The 25386-nt window shown below is 34.6% G+C and overlaps 1 long non-coding RNA gene across 1 annotated transcript in view; it reads left to right on the forward strand.

Annotated features, from left to right (window-relative positions):
- The window catches only part of LOC140683876 (uncharacterized), a 38398-nt gene extending 19134 nt beyond the window's left edge, over positions 1-19264 (forward strand). The window contains exons 5-7 of the long non-coding RNA XR_012055450.1: positions 2743-2790; positions 10205-10275; positions 18756-19264. This is a non-coding gene — a long non-coding RNA (uncharacterized lncRNA). The remainder of the gene's footprint in view (positions 1-2742; positions 2791-10204; positions 10276-18755) is intronic.
- Positions 19265-25386: the final 6122 nt, after the last annotated feature.

The raw sequence follows: 25386 nt of genomic DNA on the forward strand, positions 1-25386 counted from the left end.
GTCAAATTAAAAGCAAAGTAAGTGGTAGAATTTGCAGTAGCAGGAGTGACAATTGAAACAAATGTCCTGAACAAACAAACAAGACCAATTTTAATTCTATTAGGTAAGAGGACCTTTGTTGGTGGTGATCTTAAAATGCACAAGTGAGTGTCTATTCAAATTTCAAACCAGCAGCCAAAGATCTGAAGCTAAAAATATAAAAATAGCAAAAATTAAAGGAAACTTATTTTCACAGAATTTGAACTGTCAATACGGACCTATATAAACATAACTAATATTTGCATTTGAGGGTACAGTAAAAAATATTGCTGTCATTTTTGCTTTAATTTGAAGCCTCTTTTCACAAATTCAAAGAAGTATTTACATGAAAAAGAAATAGCAAAGAAATCTGGTTTCTCTCTCATTCTTTCTCCTTTCACTTCCCTGAACTTCTTTTCCCTTGTCATAATTCTCTTAATTCCCTCTAAGTGCCTTGAGGACTTTAAACCTCAACCTTTAAAAATATTTTTTAACCTTCTCCTTCCTAATTTTTTCTGTCTTTTTCTGTCTGTGATGCCTGATGCTCTCTCCCCCCTGCAATAATTTCTCTTAGTTGACTGCTTTCTGCACTGTGGCTCATGGTTCTGCCTGATGCCTTCAATCTTTCACTGAACAACAATAATAAAGGTTAATTTCCTGTCTTTACTGAATACTTACCTAATTTAATATAGAATATATTCACAATGTATTTCTTCAAAACTGTAGAAAAGATTGGACCAGTGGTTCTACAGTTTTAATCTACTTTCTCTCCCTCCCATTACAACTAAAGCAGAAAAAAAGGCAACATATGCAATTCAAAATGTTAAAAAACAGGGAATTTTTTAAATGCTGTTGAGGACTGGATAAACTTTTTCATTATAAATGTAGTTGCTGCATAATTAACATAAACTGACATAACCAATATTTTGTAATTAAATTCTTTATTAATAAATTCTAATTGTAAAAACACATGGTTTTAATTGACATTTAACATGTTAGCTATTGCAAGCTTGATATCAATTAACACACTTATCAAATGTCAATTACCAGTTTTTCAGTTTTAATTGCTGTGAAATTGACTTGCCATGGGCTACCTTTTTAAATGTTAATGTATTAGCAGTGTTCACAGATTTGATGTAATAAATACAGCATCTAATGTACACTTATTGCTTATGCAATTGACTACAGTATATGAAAAGTTAAGTGTATTTTCTTCATACATATTGTAAAACAGTAAAAAGCCTTTTACTCATCAATTTACCATACAATTGAACTTATGCCATTTAGAAATAATTATCCCACAGTATCCAGAATAGTTAGGCAGAGAGGCAGGTCACCATTTTAAAGCAGCATTAGATTAGAACTATGATTAGAACTATTATTAGAACTACTTCTGAACAGTGCGTTGTGCTGCCAACTTGCTTTTTAATAGAGAATTCTCCATATACCTCCTGTATTTCCTTGTGTATAAATTAAGACTGGGTTATGCTCTGTGCTCATTTGAAAAAAGAGAAAAAGAAGCCTGGTAGTCCAGCTAGCGATGATGATCCTGTCAAGTGAGCTGAATAAATGTGTCCCTTCCCTTACTTATGGCCCTGCTGATGGCACTGGGCCATAGTGCTGATATAAGATTTTGGCTGCCAGGAGCAGTTTTGGCTTGACAGCTTTGTCATTGGCATCGTCTTAAAGGATGAAATTTCCACGGTGTATAGAATCATTGTACTAAGCTCATCCACAGCATTTCATTTTAATCTGTAGCACTGACATGCTTTATGAAGCTAGGCACTAGCCTCGTTTTAATGGAGAGGAAAGGGAGATGCAGCAAGGTCAAGTGGTTTGCCTAAAGTCCTGAAACTTGGCACTAGCAGAAGCAGGGAAAATAAGTTCTGGTTCAAGTTAGATTTTTTGGAGCGTCAAGCGGATCAGGCTTTCCCAAAGGCAGTGTATAGTGGTGATGGATGAAAGGAGTGTTAATCACAGGCCTCCTGGAAAGGAGAGATGCTTATTTAGCAGAATAGAATGAATATTTAAAAAGGCCTTTCAGAGTATTGTAGAATAAATGCATATATCTGTAAGTTATTATGGCTTAAGGGCTAGCTATTAAGTGAAAGGATCAATGCATCAAATAGTCAATGCAGAATTTTTGGGACTAGGGCTATGTGAATCATGATCTCCTAGTCTGCTAATGAAGCACACAAAGTCAGGGATCAAACTTCACATCAGACTAAGCTGCAGGATTGGAGATCTCTTCCTCCCTTCTGCCCCCAAATAAGATGACCTGCACTGCTGGAAAAAATATGTTTAATTATTAATAGATGCTAACTGCTTCCTCAGCCAGCCCCTGCAGGGGCAGCTGGCCCTCAGCACACCCTGAAAACCATGATCAAAATGAGATGTTTTGATCAGCATTCAGGTAGAGCATTTAGAGCAGAACTTGGCCAAAAGAAGTCGCTTTAGGGCTCTCTCCTGAGTATGCATGTGTTGAAGTGTTCTGGTTCCTTCATGGATTGTAGCTCTATTCAGATCAAATGAGATAAAAATCCCATTTTAAGCCCCATGTATGAGTTAGTGGCCCTGCTGGATCCAATAAAGATGCTCCTCTGTAAGAGCCAGAAAGTAATACTCTTCAAACATATTCTTTAATTACCAAAAACTAATAGTATGCAAAAAATACACAAATGTTGACCTCATCATTTCCTCACATGTGGATATTTTTTCCTGCAGGGCCAGGAAACTTGTTCTGCTTCTTTATGTGAGGAAGGAGTCTCTAGGGTGAGTTTGCAATAACTGATGATATCTCATTGTAGACTTCCAGGCTATTGCCCCTGCTGACAGGAGGATCCCACCACTGCATTTCCATGTTTTTCCCAGAGCTGGTCTGCTAAACTGCTGATAGATCATCTCTCATGCAGTGAGACCCAATCCCTACCCTCCCCACTAAAAAAAAAAAAAAAAAATCTGTGGGCATATAAGGCTTCAAATACAAAAAGGAAGGGAATTGGAGATATCAGAAATGACATTTATGATGCCTTTCTTAAGATCAACATCTCCTCCCTCTACTGATAAAAAAATATCTTAAATGATCCCCCTGTTCTCTCAGCCATTGTTTTTACAGGTTCTGTGCTGGGACTGCATGTGAGAATTATGAAAGAGGAATGCAATGAATTAATGAAAGAATTGATTCTAAATTAATGTATTGTCTCCTTGCACTCTTAGGAGTCTCTGGGTGCTAATAGAGTTTCATTATATCTATTAGTTTACTATAGCAGTTTGATTGCTATTACTTTATTAAATATATTTCAGGGGGAAAAAAGTATTCCCCATCAGTGTCAAATCAAAGAATAATATTAAACCCCAACTCTATAGTTCTCTTGTGTCTCTGCTTATTAAGAATCATGTTTCATCTGAACTTTTTTAGTGGAGTTATGGAAGTGAAAATGTTGAACTGCCATCGACAATGAGAACATTTAATTAGAATGTCCCTCTTTCCCTGTTCCTTCCAAAAATGTCTCAAAGACTAGTATCATTTAAGATTTTATTTCAAGATAATATAATAGAAAAAGTAGAGGGCACTGCAATAGATTTACTGGCTGGAAATAGGACTTCATATCAGGCAAGATTTCGTGAAAAATGCACATGGTGTAAGATGACATTTGACATTTCAGTAGTTTATATGGTATTTTTGTCTTTATTAAATATTTTTGTTAGGAAAGAAGAAAACAATACTGTCTTTACATGAAATATACCATAGTCTTGAATATTCATACTGCATGCATGCCAGCAATATGAAAGGAATTATGTCATATCAACATATAGATAATCCATATATCTATATATATCTATGAATCTATCTCTCTCTCTCTTTCTCTTTATATACATGTATCTACACATATATTATAATGAAGGATTTTAAAAATAATTGCAACTAGCAAATGACATGCTGGGAAGATTTGTGATAAGTTCTCAGAGCTTATGGGGTAAAACACTTATAATGTGAACTTTTGATTGACTCCCTGGCATTCTCTCATCTAATTCATCTCTCCTGAGACTTAATTTCATGCTCCAAACACTGAGCAGCTTCAGACAGCTGCCATTTAAAAATAAATGAACATAAATAAGCCATCAATAACAAAGTCCTTCCCCTCTCCTGACCACCACATATAAGCTCACCCTAATGACAAATGGCTGCTTTTTCCTTCATAGACAGAATTTCTTCCCAAATGTAAGCAAAATCCAAGCACATAATATCTTCTGCTCATCTCATACCTTTGGTCTGTCACTTAAATTGGTGCAAATTTCTCTGTTGCATACTGAATTTATGTAGGGGCTGCATATTGGTGAGGGTCACTCCTAGGAAAAGAAGGTACTGACAAAGGGAGCACGAGTGGTTCTCTCTCAGATTGCTTAGATCTTCAGAAGGTCTCAATTCACTGTTCAACTCATCAATATTCTGATATTCACCTGCAGCTTCTTTTTACCCATCCTTTTCTCCTATTTTTTTATGTAAACATGTACAGATTGTGAACCATAAAATGTTGTCCTATAGAGAAAACCCCAGGGTTTCTGGTAAGACACACTAAATCATCTGAGGTTTCTTTCCATGATTGTGGCACCATTGTAGAGCTGGTTTATGTTCCTTGGGGAGAGGCAGAGAGTTTCTCTGCAAACACAGAGAAATTCTGGGTCAAGCATAGCCATGTGAATTATATTTGCCATGCTATTTTGGAATTTCTGGCAAAGTGACTTGGATGAAAAGAGTGTCATTGCCAGTTTTACTGAATTCCCTGTAAAAATCTGAAATATGTGATGGTTAATTAAATGTTACTCTCACATCATGCCTTATGGCAGGACTGAATATCCACCCATTTCAGAATGGACTTTTAGAAATGTGCTGCAATATATATGTTTCTATCAGCACTAATTAAAGACAATAAGTATCTTGTATTTTTGTTCCTGGAATAAAATTGGAATGTCATAAAACATTCACATTTATACATATAAACATTAGACATCTGAAATCATGTTCTTTATACAGGCATGGGGTGCTTCACATCTTTAAAATTCCTGTGATCAAGTGTATAGGCACAACACAGTTCTACTGTACTTATGCTGAAAAAAATGAGCTAAATTATATATGGTTCACATGCTGTATGAAATCTGCTTATATCCAGGAAAAAAATCAGCTTCTAATTCCAAGATTCTTCTATTCAGCAGAAATTTCTTCTCCGTCCTTTTCCCAGGTAAATATGGTATTGTTTTAAAGGGTGTTTGGAAATTGCCATCTTCCTTTTCTTACCTATCTTACACAATTACTCCAATACAAACTGTCCATTCATGTTCATCCAAAAAAACAGATTTGTTTTTGCCTGTTCTCAGTATATGTAGTTAGGGTGGCTCTTAGGAGATGCAATCCTTAAATTCCCGGCCTTAGCACTAAACCAGATGAAGTAATTTTATCCATTCCTTCTTTGCATTTTTATAGACCAAATAAAAAGTACATAAATTTTGTTTTGCCGATGATATAATCATAGTTATAAAAAAATTATCACTAGACTCAGTAGCATAGTGCAAAGTGCTGGGACTAGAGAAAGCAATAATATGCAAGCAATACTTTACTTTTACTATTTTTTGTATTGTTGCTTAAGTATTCATGGTAATTTTACTGGAAATAGAGCTGTAAGAATGGCAGAATATAAAAATGAAAGAAAGCAGAAGTTTATACTTTACTTGCAGGTATAATCTTGGGCAAGTTGGGGCATCAGGTTATGGAAATAATAATAAAAACCATACATCTCAAATGTTTTTTTAATTGAGGGTTTAAGTTTACAACTAAGAAATAAAATTTTTAGAAAATCTAATGATATGTACAAACCTTTTCATCTGACTTTTTAAACGATGTTTACTTACTCAGGTGTCGAGCAAGAAATAAAATAATTAGAGTTGAGCTCTAATGAAAGATATCTTAAGTGGTGCAAATGCAGATGTTGCAGAGAATGCTGACTCCTGGTATTTTGTAAGGAATTTTTTGCTGATGGTTGAAATAATTTTTATAAGAGGCTAATGTGCAATGCCACTAAGTGTTATTGTTTCTGTTAATGATCAATCTCTGAACAATATTTTCTGGGTTATTTATTATTATTCATATTACTGCCAGTGAGAAAAATACCAGAAAATGAAAAATCCTTGATTATATTATCTGACTTACAAAAATATTAGAAAGGTTTAGACATTTCATGTCTATGTGTCATTTTCACGAAAATAAGGTGATTTTGTGTCTGTATTTAGATAATATATTTTTTCCTTCAACTTTTTACTCACTTTCTGCTCCTTCTTCCACCCTTCTTTTAGTACTGCATGTGTAAAATTCACACGTGGATAAAGGAAGAAGAAACATGAAGGAAAATATAAATAACACAAGAGAAAAAACTTCCTTCATCTAAAACATGCATAACAGAAATCCATACAGTTTTTCTGAATATGTGCCTTCATTTTAACGAATTCTGGCTTATTCTCACATAGCAATCAAAAATGCATGGTGACAGACAAGCAGAGTGCACAGAGGCCATTACCATGTCTCACTTGAAAGGTGTGTGATTATAGGGTAATAGTTTTCAGCTGAAGGGGGTATGCTTGAAGAGGAATAAAAATAAGCTTCTGACCATATTTATCAGATAAAGCAATACCTGATGATATTTTACCTTTTCTATATTTTACCAACTACAAAACACTGCAGGTATCTTGGTGGTGAGCTGGTAGAAAGTTTCTGACTAAATGAAATATCCTTTTTAGGCATAATGTTGTAAATGGTAACAATTTAGTTTCAAATTTAGCATGATCGTGATTTGTTTTTCTTTTGAAGCAGCTGATTTGTAACAGATTACATCCTTTGTACAGTCACATGGAGATTTAAGTATTTTCTCTGCCTGGGTCAGATGCAGGGGGAAAAAAGGTAGAGGGGCACTCATGCATATGCCCCTAACTATTTTGTTCTAACTTATTCTAGAACAAAATCAATAGTTCTTGTAGATACTTGTTTTGTTGGTTGTGGATAAAAAATTTACTGGATCATTGTGGTGGATGCTCCACTTTGAATCTCAGAAATATTGCCATTTAATTTTCTTCAAATCAAGTCTAATTTCAATGTTGCTTTCTAGTTTCAATAAACCTGCTTCCCCCCCCCCCAATAATAAACTCTATTATATGTGCTCCAACAATTTTAGAACAAAATCTAACAATCACAATTTTACAACAAGGGTAAGGACAATATATTCAGTTTAAATATTCTTCACTTTGAAAGAGGACAGAAGACGTTTCACTTCATAATTAACTATTATTTCTAAGAAAATATGGAATTTTGAGATTTTAATTGTAGAAGTTTTATATATACACACATGTGTGGACAAAATAGGAAGATATATTCCTAAAGCAGTTTTTTATGTTTCTTTTTATAATGAGAAAACAGTCTCATCAGTTTTCACTTTTATTCCAGAAGTAATAGCTAAAATTTGTAACACTATTTTCTCTTCTTAACTACTTAACTGGAAAACTGAACACATCCTTTTGATCCACGTTATATTACTGGTGGAAATGCCTATTGATTATTAGAATCAAATTTAAGACTTTCCACCAACAATTGTTGTTTTTGTTTTTTTTTTTTTTTTTTTTTAATCCTTGGAGTCGATGGAGGATTTCTTTATCTATTTTGTGTGTTTTATTTTTTTCTTCTGTTTTCAATATTTCACAGTCTCCAGAGAGAAGCATTGGCTACCATCACAAATGTGAATGCATCTTCTTGTGTGGGGAAAGGTGGAAGGTAAAGAAATGTAGAAATAGGATAGAAAAACAAATATAAATAAGACAAGGCAAATATTTCCCTGGTACCATTGTCACCAAATCATTAACAGCATGTAGTTCAGTGTTAAAAAGATAGTTTTACTTGAACTATTGAGGTTTTTGTGTTAGGAGATGTAAGAGATGGAAATTATATATATGAAAATGAATAGGATTTCCCCATGAATTCCCCTCTGAATGAAAACAAGCTTTACCCTTGATGAAAATCTGAAAATTAATTTTGGAAAAGCCATTCAGAGTTTTGTTTCTGCTCTAAGGGTCTAAAATTGAGAAAAATGGCTCAATAAAGTTTTAACTTCCATGACAGAAGATTGATAGTCCTTTATGAATTATCAAATAGATGTGATAGCTCAGTTATGTCTTATTGTTGTTTTTGTACTGCCTAATTATTCACAGCTCTATAAGTCAGCAGCAGTATTTATTGGGGTGTAAGGGAGAGAACTCCACAGCAGTGTCCCAAGGCAAAAGTGGGATGTCTTGATAATGACCACTGTAGCATTCCACATTATGCTCATTGCTGTGCTGACCTTTTTTATACATTAAAATTGCCATTGCCATCTTGTCTCAGAACTCAACTGCTTTCTCCTCTCCTCTGCACAGCCAGTTTTGTGTTTTAATGAAGTACTGTGATTTGTATGAAAAAAACAGTTTTAGAAATTGTTTTTTCTTCCTTGTTTTAATGAATTAAAGAGTACATCAGGAAAGTTTCAGATTTAACACTGGTAAGTGTAAAGAAGAAGAAATAAAGGAGATTTGTGCTTCAGAGAAAACTTGTTCCAAAGTTGTATTAGTGTCACAGCTTGATGGAGGAAAAGGAGACAACACACACAACAGCTTAAACACTGTTGTGTATTCTGGAGTTGGGCTGCATTTGTGCTAACAAGCCCAGGATCCCCTCCCAGGTATTGAAATTAAAGTGGCACGGAGCTCCTGAGCTGCCAAACACAAATTACTTGGTACATACTGACATTGGCTGTGCAGCCTGTATTGTTCAGGCCATGAAACAGGGCCAGGACGTGTTTGGGAGAATTTTGGTTGACAGGAGCCAATTCTACACCAGGGGCTTTCTCACAGTTCCAGTGGTACTTTTTTTCCAGTGCTCAACTACAGTCTGTGTCCTAGGAGTGATCACTGGCTAGGATGGCACCATCTTCATGCAATACCCACGACACATCTGCTCAGGGTGGGATCCTGAAACTATTTCTGCATAAAATCTTGTGATTGTGCCAGTCAAACTCATGCATCACTCTTATGCTATCCATCTAGTCCTTATTTAACAACAGCCTTTTAGAAAAATATCAGCCACTTTCTTTCATGCTTGTTCTTATTAAATTTACTCTTCTTTTTCACCTCCTTTTTAGGGTGATAGTCTAAAATACATTATGGTACCAATAAATAAAGTCTAAAAGAGAATGAGTATAAAAGAAAAAGATTCAATTTGAAGTTAAATTTAGCAGATCATTGGCTGGGCTGATTATTTTGTTCCATTTAAGTTCATTTTTCCATCATTCCATAAATATTCCATTTCCCTTTCCTGCTCTGTTCTCCCCTTTTCTCCCAGATATACTCTGATCCTCACCCACTGCAAATTTGTCTTAGAATTTCTAACACTTTGGCTTCTAATCTTCTTCTGTAGACATAATAATTCCATTTCAGTTCTTGTCCTCTGTTCTCTTTCTTAATACTTCTTTTAGTTAATGTTGTTAATTAAAAGTCAAATTTTCTATTTCTTCCAGAAGAAAATGAATTATTTTCCTTACAAAACTGACTGATGCCTTTAAGAAGAGATTGCTTTTTGAGGTTGCATTTATTAATATCTCTAAACAGAATTGTCTTATTCAGCTAGTTTTTATTTATAGGGAAAGTGTTCAGGATTTTCATACTATTTCAACATAAACAGAAATATGTTGAAATTATACCACTGCTATTTTTAAAAAAATTAACAGATATATTGGGGCAAAAGTAGCCCATCTCTTGCCCAGCAACTGTTAAGCTTCTCCTACTGTTTAACAGTAGTCAGGAAGCATCATGCTGACACCAGTAACATTCTTGGTTCTCCCTGTCAGTCTCAGACTTGATTTTTTTAGTGTTCTTTTGTCAGTGTCAAAGCTGGCAGCCACAGCAGAGTGGTGTGATAACCCTGGAAGTCAGGGTTTAGGAGAGCACTACCTTGGAGTGCCTGCACATTTCATGCTGCTGCTTCAAGATATGAAAGAATTTGTTAATTTAAGATTTTCTTGTACTGTAAGCTTGTCTCAACCCTCCAGCAGCAAGTGAAATCCCCTCTAGAAGTTGTAATGTGTAATGAACAATTATGCTTGCCTGTCTTTATTAGGCTGTTTCTCCTTTTCCTGCTGTGATGAAAACAGAGAGAGATCTGCTGAATCGGTACTGAAAATCTCAAAGGTAATTAAAACTTAGATTTTGTAAACAATTTTTACTGCTCAAAAAATAACACAGTGAAGTTTTCTTCCCACACTGTTCTGTATTGAATGCTCTTGCCCAGAAAATATGGATAGACAAAATGCTCTTTAACATTTAGATGGCAATTGGAAGTGCACCCATACTAGCTGGCAGAAAGTGTCAGTACTTTGAATATGTATCACTTATTGTCTTCTTCTTCTGTCAGAAATGTTCATTTTTAACTCTGAAGGAGCCACAGATGCTTCACTGGTAGCTATGAAATATCCTAAGTCACCAAAAGCAGAAAGGGTTATATTTATTAGGGATGTTGGCCTGAAAACAACCCAACGAGAAGATGGTAAATAAATAGCAGGCATTGCTGGAGAAATGAAATGGGGACTGCAATAACCATGTAATTGTCCCTCCTGGCATTTATATCAAATTACAGTGAAATAAGGGAATATTATTGGAATCCAACAAGCCAGTCTAGTAAGTTTTATTTTGCTTTTGATGTCCATGTTCTAGTACAAATAAAAAGACATCTCTACCACAAGAAACACCAAACTCCTATAATTTTTTATAGTACAAAATATTTAATGAACTTATATAATGCCTGTATAAAGGATGCAGCTGTCCATATTTCTGCTTTCTTCAGTATATTAAGTTTATATATATATATATATATATATATATGTATATATGTATGTTTTGGTTTCTCCCTTTTATATTGATTGTCTTCTTCCATTTTAGGTTTCGTTATAGTTCAACACATTTTCTCAAATCAAGGTTATTGATATATAGGGAGACAGTCAATCCTGATAATACCCAACACAGCCACAGCCCTCAAATGAAACCATTTCCATTCAGGATCAGCCTCTGCAAGCGAAGCCTTTTCTTCATCAACTGAGGTTATGACCCTGATTCAATTTTACACATCCATGGGACAAAAGCAAATATGTGGCCTTGTTTTGATTTTTTGTTGTTGTTTGGTTTTTTTTAGAGTTTGTGCAATATTTATTATAAATAGAAACTTTTCTTTGTAGCCAGGGAAACTCATTCTCTGTGGAGAATGTACACTTTTCTGCCAGGTTTACCAATAAATACCACATACTGGTTTGGGGCTACAGAAAAAGCAAAGCAGTAAAAGAGCCAATATTTAGTGATCTAGTGCCATGTAAATATCCTGCTTCCCTGTGCAAACATATTTTGTCATACAGACCTTTTTGGATACCTATAAGCTGCTACTCTAAAATATTTTGTCATTTCCATGGAAGGAATCAGAGATAAGTGAAACAACCTGATCTGTGAACTTGCAAAGGCAACTTACTCTATGCAAAATGTATACTGCTAATTTATCCTAAGTATAAACAAACTCACCACTTAAAAAAACAGGACCTCTCTGTAGGAAAGAAAAATGGAGGTAATTCACATCAACCTGCCAGCACTGCTTTTACACAGCATTAATCTATTTTTGTTAAACAATTTGGCAAATAATCCTCTTTTATATATATATATATATATATATATATATATATATATATATATATATATATATACAAAAGAATACCCAGCAAGCCACAGTAGAAAATATTTCTATTCAAGTATTTTTGAGTTCAGCTGGCATCCAATAAAAATGTCCAGTTTTTTAAGTATATGGTAGCAGTAGTACACTGCATCTTTGGAAGGGGAACAGTCTGAGGAGGACAAGAGAATCCCTTAAGGTCAAGCTTACTAAACTAAAAATCTTCAGTATATTCTTCTCACAAAAATTCCTCCTGCCCCCTCCTGATTTCAAGATAGGTTTTAGTCTCTTACCTAATGTTAATTTTAATAACATTTTTCTAGTGCACATAAAAAACCCTCTGTAGATTGTCAGCTTTACAGAGAACATTGGCAATAGAAAATATTTGGCCTTGTTTGCACATAAGAACAAAGGTTTCCTAAAATTTTCCCAGTTAAATTTAACCCAGTTCAAATTTCTACAATTTCTTCTTTACTCTTTATTTCTCCTTACTATTTATAGAGACCCTTCTCAAGAACATTGCCGGCTGGCATTGGATAATTGGGATTTTGACAATTTTGCAACAGCTCTGTATCTCATGAAGTGGCCTGTAAGCACTACCTGAACCAGTTACCTGATGTCCAGCTCGTGCATTTGTAGCTGCTTTTCAGTGGTCATAAATCCTTCATTAGATAATCATTCACATAGAGTTATAAAAATAAGTAACAAATAAAATCCTGTAAATTGAAAAAAGACACAATCTTGGTTTTATTTCTCTTAAAAAAAAAACAACACAAATTTTTATAAAGCATTGTTTGATATAATTTTGCATTAAATTAGTTTTCATTTTTATATGACAATGCGAAATAAAAAAATAAAATTCTTGTATTTCGATTTAGCATTTAGGTTTTACCTTTAGAAAAGTGCTTTTTAAAATCAAGATCTGGTAATTTTTTTCTCAGCTCCACTATGACCTTATGATTTTTGGTTACTTATTTCTTGTCTTTCCATAATTTGTCCTTCTGTGCCTGATTTTCTTATCTGAAAAGCAAAATCATAAAGGGGAAAAAAAAAAAAAAAAAAAAAAAAAAAGGAGCTCCAATTCTACAGCTTGCCCTGGTAGAAATTTGAAATTCTGCTCAGAGGTTTGCATTGAGAGCCAAAGCCTGGAATAGTTTCTACTTTCTAGACACCAATATTGTCAGAATATCACCTAAATTAATAAGAAAAGGCGTTGTCTAGGGAGCATATGGTTTTATTAATGCTAATAGTGAAAAAAAAATATTTAGAAAGAGTCTTGTTTGTTTGCTTGTGTGTTTTTGCATCCAATTGTTATCTTATGAGAAGAGAAAGTAGTGCTGCACTGTGGTCACTTGGGAACCTTTGGTTTCTTTCAGCTCCAGTCTTCTGGAGTGGCTTTAAAACATAAAAGTCTAGACTTCTTTCTGAGTTCAGAATAAATACAGAAACATTTGATATGCTTTGGCTATTCTCAGTTTTATTGGTGTTAAACACAGTAGCTGTGATTGTGTTAATGTTTATAGTAGGGGGTTACATTACAATGGAAAAAAAGCATTGATTTATAATACTTTAGGGTTTGTGGCAAAAAGGACTATATCAATAAAATATATATATTTATAGAAATAATAAGATTTCTAATATGAGTGTTTTAAAAAAATAAATCCACACATTTTAATATTCTCTGATTTTATATTGCTTATGGCATCTGAAGAAACTGGAATGGGAGTCGTCATGACACGTTATTGTGTTATTCCAAACAGATTTTGACAGTCTTGATAACACTTCTAATACAGCCTAGCAGGTTTTCTGTTTTTGACAAAACATGCAACATGTTCTATTCCTGGCCTTATTTGACTCCTATTTATTAGCATAGTCCAATTCTTATTTAACACAAAATTAATTTCCAGCCCGTGATTTTCTCATTTCCAGATATTCAAAAATATATTTCTTTTATGTCCGGTACATTTGGAGAAAGTCAGATTTCAATTTCAGCTTCATTCATCCTTATAATGAGTAGGACTCTATAGAGAGAAGTTCTTCCCATCCCTTCTAGTTGCAGTGCAGAGAAACTAGAAAAGGGGACCAAAAGAATTTGTTCAAACTGAGGAAAATCTGTAGGCACTGTAAGAAGGCAACTGTCATTATCCATCCTTATTACTTCCAATGTCTGGAAATACTGAGGGAAGGACTTTAACTTCCTCAATGAAATACAAGATATCTACTCATCCTTGTGACAGAAATAAATATTCCAAGGAAGATGTATTATGCATTTTCAGAACTGTGGCTGTAAAGGTTTCTTTACAGGTAAGAGATTCTTTCAAATGCTAATAAAGTGAATTCTTTGGAGAGTCAGGATTAAATAACAGAGTGATGTGTTTCAAACTCCTACTGAAAAGTTTAGTGGAAAATGCCAGAGATGATTTAGACAGAGTTTTCTGAAACAAGGGAGTTTTCTGACAACTCTTTTAACAGGCAGATGCATCTGAATGAAAATCAAATGCCAAGAATGTCAATGAGTTTTCTGTGCCACACCTTTTGTTTAGATGTTGGATTTTACTATTTAAAAACATAGAAGGAGTTATTTCTCTCTGTAGGACTCTGTGAGATGGGAGAATGATGCAGGTGAGAATTGGGATGATGAAAAAATAACATGAAAATAGTATAATGGGGCCTTTTTAATGCACATAGCATGAAATCTGGCAGCTAATAAAGAATATGGGGTTTTCTCAATAGTAGGGAACAACCCAGACAAACAACAAATTGGTTGCTTGCTTGCTTGGGGTTTTTCTGTCAGAAGAGAAAAACACATCTCACTTTTTCTTTTTTTTTTTTTTTTTCCTAGTTAAAGTTTGTTTTGTTTTTTGGGGCATTTTTGGTACAGATCCTACTCCAAGGATCAGAAGATACTGATTACTTTTCAGTCCCATACCTTATCTTTGAGTTTTCAGGAGGGAAAAAAAATATTCCTCTCACTTCTTTTAGTCTTTTATAAACACATAATAGAGGAAATAAATTTAATAATAACAGCAATTTTATGTTGATTTTCACTATATTTTCAAAATGTTTTGTAGCATGAGGGTACTTGAGTCTTGGTAGCTGAGGTCCAGTGAGATTACCCAGCATCACACAGGGTCAATGCCAAACAAAGAGCTGTTTTGGCTCTTATTTAGCTGTTTGATTTCCAGAGCAAGGAATTTCATTGTCTCCTTCACTATTTTGCCTTTTGTGTCTCAGAATTCCTGCAGCAGGTTTCTCTTGTCCTTTCCTTTGTTTAATTGCTCATTTTTTTTGTTACAGCTTCTATTTTCAGATGGCACCTGTGCTTTTTCAGGTGTGATGAGGCAAGTGCTTCACCCTGTCTTTCAGTGCTATGCCACAGTAGTTGGGAAAATTAAAAAAAAAAAAAAAGAAAAATCAAAAAAAATGCAGTGCTAAGAAGTCAAGGGAGTTTCCAGCTTATGAGAATTTATAATTTATCAGGAAGTGAGAGAAATATATAAAACCTTGTTTAGTGCTATCAGTATAAACAGGATGTTCAAGGAAACAAGAATGTATCTACATGTCATTCTCTAAGTCAATTAAAAAAAAAAAAGTAAATCCCCCCAAAGCACCTGCAGAATTTCAGCCAAGCTGCTGATAAGTATTTATGCTAAATCTGCAAGGAATGAGCCTTAATCTTGATCCTCTGTGGGAAATAAACAGCAAAGTTGCTGGGTTCTGTATCCTGACCTGGAAGAGCTCCAGATTTTGGGGCTTTGTTTGTGCAAAAGTTCCCCAAACAGCTGCTGGCATTTCATTTCTCGCAGGTAATGGCTCACCTACTCACAATCCCCATTTCTCAGCCCTGAGCTTTGGGTACCCTTCCCAGTCTGTGTCATTGCTCTAAAAACTTATTCAAACCATCTTGCATCAATTCCTTCCATTTTTAAAGGCTACTGGTAAGACTATCAACAGTTTGTAGCAGAGAAAGAAGAGAAAAGAGATACAGCAAGTTGATGAGATATGAAGAAAATTCAGAATTGTTGCTTAGAACTTGAGCTTAATTGCTTACAGCAATCTCTGTGTAAAATCTCTGATAGTCTATGTAAAATACATTTCAAGCATGCTTTGTTCTGCTTTTCATGATGAGAATCAATTTTATATTTTTTTTTAACAGCCATCTAAGTGTGTGGCAATATTGCCCTTCTAGGGGTTCAAGAACAGAATGGGAAATTTTTCTTTTCCTGGAACAAAATTATTTCTTTGTGCCTGCACATCATTTGCCTACAAATAAATTTTTATTTCCCAAAAATTATTATGTACTTTAAAATATTTTCTTTCCTTTCTTTTTCCTTTTTTTAACTAATTCTCTAACGCAGATGATGCAGCTGTTTCAAATAGTAAAAGCAGATCACGGGATGGTTATCTATCAAAAGATAGACTCATTTATTTCAATAGATAAATGTGTATCTCTAGACCAAATTTTTTTAATATTCCTTTATTTTTATGTCATTTTCATAGAGTAAGAAGGACCTCTCCTCTCTAATTAAACTCTTGGCATAAAATAAATTTAAATACAGATTGTTTTCCCTGTCCTGTTTTAATGAACCATGCTTCAGCTTTCCCAAAGGATCTTCAAAATGCCTTATAACTAGTTTTGATCAGTTGCTTGTTAAAATGCATGTCTATTTTTGAGTAATATTTACACTTTTTTTTTTATTTAGATATGGTTTAGGACTGTTTTCTGTGACCCATGTCACCTACCTAAAATCTGCCTTCCCAAGCCTCGCCTTAAGTAACACACACACATCTATCTATACTTAAGTATGTATAGATATATGTGTAAGAGAAAGCTATGATTGGAATTACGTAAATTATGGTTTTAATGGCTCCCTAAGGAATTTGGTGGGGTTTTTTTCTGACTTGAAACAAGTATTTTTCAGGTCAGCTTAAAATAAAAAAAATCAGGTATGCCATATGTCTTAAAATATTGACAAGACATTAAATATCCAGAATTCTTCCTTTAATAACTCACAGTGGATCCTGGAGTTTTTGTTCATAAGTGGGAATGACCTATAATATTAAGGATATGTATTACAGAGTTTCTACATATTTTTGGAACTTTTGGGGAATTTGACACCCTTTATCAATAATAGGGTGTTTTCCTGCATTTGATTTATTATGGGATTTATGTGGTTTCAGTTTACAAGTTTCCCAAAAGAAATTCAGGTTTTAGTATGTGTATTTCCTTATAACCAGGGTGTGAACTTTCCATTATGGTTACATTGCAAACCTCTTTTCGTGATGCATAATCATATGCTAAAGTTAGAAACTCCTTATTGAAACTATCCTGTTATTCCTCTCTTTAATGGAATTTTTTCATCCTTTTCTCGGTAATCTGGCATGAAGAGGGAACAGATTTATCAGAGCAGCTCCTCTGCTAAATTAAGCTTTTGGACATTTAACACTGTGTGAACTAACATAATTTGACTTCTTGACAAACTTTTGTCTCCTTAAAGTCATATTTCACTTGCAGAGTCTGATCCTGATGCAAAACTCCTTCCTCTTTGCTGTCCCTGCTCAGTGTTGGGATGTTTGCCCTGTTCCATGTTACTTGCTTTCATCTAATAAATCTGGGAAAAGGAACTGATACCACCCCTTTGAATCCAATCTACTACTAAGGCAACACAATGATGTGTTTCACTCAATTTCAGCTGCAATTATTGATAACACCACATTTTCAGTGACATCCTCATGCCTGGGGCCTCTGAGCTACAAGAAACCACCATAAAAGCAGGGCTGCACACAGGGTTTTACTTTGTGCATTGTGTTTTGAAATGAGCTTTACTTTTTCTCCTGCTATATGTAAAAATAGCCAGTGTATTTCTAGGAAAATTGCAAACACGACACTCCTTCTATCCTGGAAGACTTTATACCACGCAGCAACCTACAGCAAGCTAATTGTTCAGAAATACAGTTTTGAAAAAACAGGACTAAATTTAAGCACATCCCTCCTTGGCTATTAAGGCACAGACAAGATGAGAGCTAAAGGTTAGTGATTTTCCTGAAAGGTGGTGGGCAGCAGAGTTAAAAAGCTTCTCTAAATGTGCTGTGTGGGAACTTGATTTTTGAAATAAAACTTATAGGAGCTCTACAAGCTGTTTTCCCCTCGGGAATCCGTGGAGCATTTCATTAGAAATGAAAGGTTATAGGCAAGGCAGTGTTTGCACCATTGACCTTTCACTGGAGGCCTTTCTAAAGCAGTGTTGAATGTCTCTAAAGGATGCAAATGTATTTTCTTCAAAACACAGCAACTGTGAGCCTTCCATGAAAGCAGTCTAATTTAGAGAATTACAGGACTGTTGAGTTCAATCCGCTGTATTGAAGAGCTCTGTAAAAAGAAGTTTACCTTTTCTAATTCTGACATGGCTTTTTTCATCCCTGGCTTTGCCCTTTACATCAATAGTGTTCCTCTTTCTTACTTTAACTTCTCAGTGTGGGTTAAGGGGACTGAAGCTGAGAAAGCAAGAGAAGTTTTCATCAAACATCTTCTTTTGGTATCGATTGCTGGTTTGAGTTATAGATGATGCTTTAGTGGGTGAAAGACTCCAGCTGCCCCCCCTGTTCAGGGGGCAAAGAGAATTACAAATAAAAGGTTTCTGCAGAGTTTCTATCTCTCCATGTATTGACACCTCAGGATTTGTTAATGCTTTTCAGAGAAAACCACCTTGCTTTTTTAGGTAAGCACTGAAAATGTTTAATGAGGAACAGCATCATTTCCTTCTCAGGGGCTGAGAGAGTTCGGAGAGGATTTTATGTTTTTCCGTGGATATTAACACTTAGAGATGCTAGAAGGGAATGTGAGATAAAATTATAAAAGTTCTAATCTTTCCTGTATCTCTTGTCTGCAATTGAACCATTTTGAGAAATCACAAGTTAAATATGTATTTTTTACAAAAAGAATAACTTCATATGTTTGCAGCTCAGAGGAAACAGATATCCAGAGCTCCCAGCTAGATGTGTTCATCACAAAATGAAGAATCAACTGGGTTGGAAAAGACCTTTGAGATCTTCGAGCCCAACCCAGTTACTGAATGATGGGCCTCCCATATGATCAGAGTTTCAACTTTTTTCATATAAGGCTGGAGTTTCTGTGTGAACATGAGTGTCAACATGATGCTTACATCAGGCTTTAGGGAGTCTGAAAAATTACATCAAATGAAACACAGACTACCAATTAAAATATTTTTGTGAAGTAATCATAAATCTTAATTAGTTTGTTTGGCTTTATGTACTTCTGTAGAGTTTTTAGAAGAATTAATTACTTTAAAACCACAGATTTACTCTATGTATAAGTTTAACTTGTCTCCAAAATTGATGCAATTATGTATCAGACTTTGGCAACGGTGCCTTCTTGATTTTGCAGCAGAAGTACCAACATGACATTTGGAATCACAACTGTCTCTTATGAAGTAAGCCTTTCAAAAAAAAAAAGAAAAAAAAGACAGCCAGCAAATCAATATTTATTTTTATTTTATAATTGAAGACTATTGAATGTATCACAAAATGTCTATATTCATTTACATTTGTCTTCAACAATGCTTTTTATAAAATGATATTCTTTATTAATTAAGATAAAACATTATCAACCTACTGGACTAAACCAGTCTAAGAAGCAGAACTCTGACTAAATTGATTTTGGAAGTCTAATGCATTACTACTTAGCCTTAGGTAAATGTTTTTTGAAAATACTTGGCCTTTGGAAAATTACTTAAAGAAAGAACTTTGGTCTGTGTGACACTAAACTTGCCATTTGACCTTAACACATGTCACTTATTTATTTAAAAATGTCTCTGAAATAAGGTTTTTATTTTCTCATCTTTTACTCACCTTGCTCTTTTTCATGATGGATTTTTTCTAAGAACAGTTGTGAGGAAAAATGTCCAAAATAGGATATTTTCTTTAGACATTCTCAGGGTATACCTTTAGCTGGAATTTCATGAATCTCTGATTTACTATTAATTTTATAATTTTTGAAGGCATTAGATGTCTAAGAATGATAGCAGTTCTTACTCAAGTGTGATGCCTAACTTGCCAGGTGATTATTCAATGATTAAAAATTGATTTTCCAAGCTCTGGAATATTTTCTCTGTTTAAAAATAAGATACAAGTAGAGATACAGAGACCTAACTGGTAATGCATGGCAAGCTCTTTCAAAACCTCTAAGCCTTGTGTTTGTTTATGATCTGTTTGCTAGGCTCAGTGACTACTGTATTGGCTCAATTTATTTAATTTAGCAAATTATGTAGCTGTTCAACATGGTTTAGTTTAATATCGATGTGCTCTTTGGATGGTACATTTCATTCAATCTGTGATGTATTTGATGTAGCAGGTGCAGTGATTTTGATTCAATATATTAAGTATCTGATTAGATAAGTTATGTATCTGATTTGGAATATGGCTTATTTAATAGCCTGTGCATTTTTTTTTTTTCTGTGTAAGCTGCAGTAAATTCTAAATGTATTTAGTCCAGTATATGATATATCTACAATATATGTATGTGTAGTTAATGTTTTTATGGGAGTCTGTAATTCATCTGCAATATTTCTGAATTTTGAATAAATTGTATCTCATATCTATCATCAAAGGCTGGAAGGGGGCTTTAAATCATAATGTGAAGAACAGTGAGCGAGCTCATTTGTGGTGAATACCACTGGATGCAATCACACTTTATAAATGTTGCCTTTTGTGAAGCATCTTGAATTCCAAATGGCCTTCACAGTGCCACAGCACTGAACCTCAGATTGCATGTTGCAAAATTACTGCCTAGATAAAAACAATCTATTAGAGACACTTGACAGCAATACCGTAACACTCTTGGAAGACACATTTGCAGCACTTCTTTTAGAACCTTAAGAAATTACAGTGAAGACAAAAAACACAATAAAACTCAGAAGATCCAGGCCAAGATCTAAGCATGTTGCTTGCTGTGCATCCTTAATTCTGTTAACTGAATTCTGGAATTATATCACGTGTCAGTATCTTCATGTGGTTTGGAAGGTAAGCCCTAAATGAATGTTTGACCTCTTCACTGTGTAGGAAGCTAAAAAAAAATGCATTTCAGATTTCACAGCTCAAATATTAACATCTATTTTTCAGCTGAAAGTACAAAAAAAAAAAAAAAAAAAAAAAAAAGATCAAAACACAACAAACAATCCAAAAGCCCTGTTTAAGACATTGCGCTTGTGAAGAAAAATTTATGTTTCAAAAAAAAGTCTTTGTCTCTCAGACTTGTTAATCTGTTAATGACATACAAAATTCTGGGTCAGATATTTAACAGAAGACCCAGCTATAAAAATAATGGATAATTTCTTTAAGAATTTAACCCTTATTTAGGATTCAATAGTTATAGAATAAGGAACGAAAACAGATCATCTGAAACCTAATGAGTCAGTAAGGCAAACCCACAATATTTGGTGCTGAAATTGGAAAATCTTTTGGATTCCATCCTATATATATTAGTCAGGGGAAATTCTGGAATTTTTTTCTCAAATGCAAGACTGTGTTTAAACAGCCAAACAGATTTAAACAATAGTAATATTTTCATAAAGAAGAAATTTACATATTCTCAATTAGATGTGAAGTTGGAAAGATATATAAATGGCTCATTTTTTCAATTAAATTTAAAAAAAATCCTAAGGGAAATGGGTAAAATCATTGCAATGACTCAAAACCAGAATTCCAGTTTCCTTTTACAGTTCTAGAATATTTTATATTTTACCATCTCTTACTGTGTAGGAGGCAAAAAAAGGAAAACCATCTTCAATTTTGCTTTTTTTTTTTTTGGTCTTTTGGGAGGAAATATTTAATCAGTTACAGATTTGGTCTTTTTCTCCCCTTAAAACATCCAGTCCTCTCTGTCACTTGCTGTGAATCACACTACATGTCTACTTGATGTAACTTCTGAAAGTAAGAAATGCAATTCTAGCTTTTGAAGTGTAAAAATCTCTACCTACTCCTCCAGTCAGTTGATAGGATACTGAAGTGGTTTTCGTGTGTCAAGTATATAAATTTATCTCCATCTACATTTCATGCCAAATATAGAAAAACAGATAGTTAGCAGATAATTAATTCCACTTCTCAACTAATAGATTCATCCTAAACAGAACAGTGACAGATGAGTACTACTTTCTATTTGACTTAGCAATCCTAAAACAGTGGTAAAATGCTAAAATGTTTGCAATGAAAAAAAAGTGTGAAATTATTTAGATATTGGCTGGCTCGTAGTGAAGAGATTTAATACTCTCTAGTGCTTTAAAACAAAAAGCTAGGTGTGGAGGGAGACAGGAGGGAAAACAAAATATAATTCCTGGAAACTATTGGTGAAAAAAGTGCAGGAGCTCTTTGAAGACTTCATCCTGCTGGAAGAAAATTATTCATTGTACCTTTGTCACTAAAACTGATAAAATTTCACTTCACTGGAACTACATTTAAGGGTGTCCCGGCCCATATTTGTGTGTCCCACTTCGAATGGGGTGTGACAGTCAGATGCAGGTATTGATTCATGATTGATTGATTGATTAATTGGCATTCATTGATTCACGTCTGAGTCTCACTGCGCTGCCTCGCATGGCACTGTCACTGCTTTAGCCCTGTCCCAGTGTGTCGAAGACCACCCTAGTTTGGGGTGGCTCTGTGTGGTGGAAAAGTCTCTCCTCCAACCCGAGCTTCCAAAAAAAAAGGCTCAGCAGTCTCTGTTGTTCAGTCTCAAGGCAGTTTATTCCAAGTTATCTAAAAGATTTTCTCCTGGGGCTGCTGTGGTTTGCTCACAGCTCAGGCAGAGGCACACACACACCCTGACATCCTCTCTGACTCCCGACTGCTTCTTCTCTCCCCGCCCAGGGCTGCTGCTGTCTTTTATATGGCACATTACGTGTTACATGGGTACAGTTTGTCCCCAATGCCCATTACCTATATTAAATGGTGCTTTTCTATCTTTTATATGGTACATTACGTGTTACATGGGTACAGTTTGTCCCCAATGCCTATTACCTATATTAAATGGTGCTTTTCTACTCTAAACCAATCTGTGAGTGCCAACATCACCAAGAACATGGAGGTAAGGAAGGAGAAAGAGGGAGGACAGGGCAGGCCCAAATCCCTCCATCTTAAAACTTCTGACCCCCATGTGCAAAACCAAAACCCCCTGTACAGCACTCAAAAATTCTTCCTTTTCCTTCATGACTACTTCTACTATAATATCTAAACTTTTGTGACTTCTTGTTCTTCCTGCAAGGTTGGTAAATCATTCCATGATTCAAACCCAAAATCACAGCTGTTTCCAGCTGCTGCCAGGGTCTCAAATGCTTCTGACCTGGGCCTGGAACATCCAAAAATGTCTGAGGGACATTTTGAGTTCCAACACCAGTGTACGGTGCACTGTTCCTACAAAAGCCTTTCACAGAGAAAAGTTTAAATTGTCCTCCTTCTCCTCCAGGTATTTCTGCAGAGTGGAATGTGAAAGGCACAGAAGCTGTACCTTTAACCACGAGTACCTCAGGTAATCCCAATTTTGTGAATCAGCCCCGAGGGAGCCCAATTTAAGTCAGTGTTAAGGCTAATCTAAAGACGGGTGGGCTGTGAAACCTGCCAGCATGGCTCTGTCAGAGGTCTGATGAGTTATCTCTGACCAACGTGGAGCTGCTGGCAGAAGTTAAATTTAGATGTAGTTAAAGAAGACAACTGAAGAACCCAGTCTAACTTTCTCTGGTAAGGATTTATATGCCCCAGGAGGACTAGAATAACTATTTATAAAATAATAATTCTGCTGATGTATGTTAGGTGTATAAGTAGGGTGGCAGTTCTCTTGTCTCGTGATTGACATCCAAAAATTGCTGTCAAATTCTGAGATACTTGCTCAAGATTCTCATAGAGTCAACAGGGAGGAATAGGCACTATCAGGCACTATTCTAGATATTTGGGATTATTAACTAACTGTTAAACCTTTAGCCTTACATGAGAAGAAATTCATCTTAGTAACATTTTCTAACAGAGCATTTCAGAATCAAAGTATTGATAATAAAATACAAGTGTATGTAAGGCCTAATTTCAATTAATTCAAAACACAGCTGACATTTTTATTGTCATACATCATCCAAAATAATTCCAATCATCCTCCATTTTTTAGTTTGAGGATTTTACTGCGAAGATTGCAACAAATCTTGTTTAGTATTTTGTTTGAGTAGTTTCTGTCACGGATAAAATACTATAAATTTTTTCAAGTTCTAAGAAACACCTCACGCAACAAGACAGTCTATTATAGTATGAGTTTACAAAAGATTCTGGAAGAGGTTTTTTTTGTTCTTTCTGTGTTTTTGCAAATATATTTTTTTAATTCTTATTTGCACTGTAAAAGTGCTCTGCCTCCACTGTTCATTCCTGGAAACTTGAGTAGGATGAGACTTCTTGGCTGTCAGACACTAAATGCAAACAGATAACTTCTTGTTACTGTTTGTATCATAATTAAATGATGCTTCCTTATCTGATTCAAAATTAATATAATGTAAAATTAATGCTAAATTAAAACCTGATTTCATATAAAGCTTTTGTAAATATATCAAGTAAAATTTTGATTTATTTTCTTTTAAATATAAATTTGTGATTTTTCATAAGAGGTGATTTGACAACTAAAAGTTTTGTTAAATTAACAGATATAGCTGAAATTCAGTTTAAATGTGTTTGCTCAGCTAAAGTTTACTTGAGGTCATTTCTGCTCAATCTCTTGGGATTTAACATGAAGCCTATTTGAACTCCTAAAAATACCAAGGGTTGCTCTATTGGTTCACTTATAGTTTTCAACATCTACCCTGAAAGTTCACACAAAAACCCATACTACAAGAAATCAAAAATTACCTCTTGACAACTTAGCAAAGTCTAAAGTGGATTCTACAGACCTATTCAAATAAATGGTAAATTAGTAACTTTCAAAGAATTAGCAGAGCGTTCTTAAGATTATAATCAGATTAATTCAAAATTCTGTCACCTAGTTTTATTTTAAGAGCCTGGTAAATTAGGCAAGCATATTTTGTTAGTATTTTTTCAAATTTATGTGGTGCTATATTTCAACAATGGTGCAGATACAGATTTTAGTTATTACCTGCCACCAGTAATGACAGTGTTTAATGTTTATCCTCTCCAGGCTGCGATGCCTTCTGACTTTGTAGAGCCACGGGTATAATGTCATTGAAAATCCAAGTACTTACACAGATGACTGCAATTAATGTTAAAGGGAACTGGAGATTTATATGTGCCACTGCCATTATCACTAATGGAAATTTCACATGTAAATTGCCATGCATGGAAATAATATGCTTCTTCGTAGGCTTTATCTAAAAGTCATCTGTGCAAGCAGTCAATTTAAATCATTAATTCAGTCCTCTTACACCATGGCAAATATTTCTTTTTTTAAAAAATCAGTTTATTGATTTTAATGTTAAGAATTGTCTTTATGCTAATTAAAATATTGAAAATGAAAGGCTACTGTATGCATGACTGTGGCATCAGCTTTCATTGATTTCTTGAGATCATTCTCTAACACAGCTATAAACACAACA

Source organism: Taeniopygia guttata, chromosome 4 (genome assembly GCF_048771995.1).
Source record: "Taeniopygia guttata chromosome 4, bTaeGut7.mat, whole genome shotgun sequence".
NCBI lineage: Eukaryota > Metazoa > Chordata > Aves > Passeriformes > Estrildidae > Taeniopygia > Taeniopygia guttata.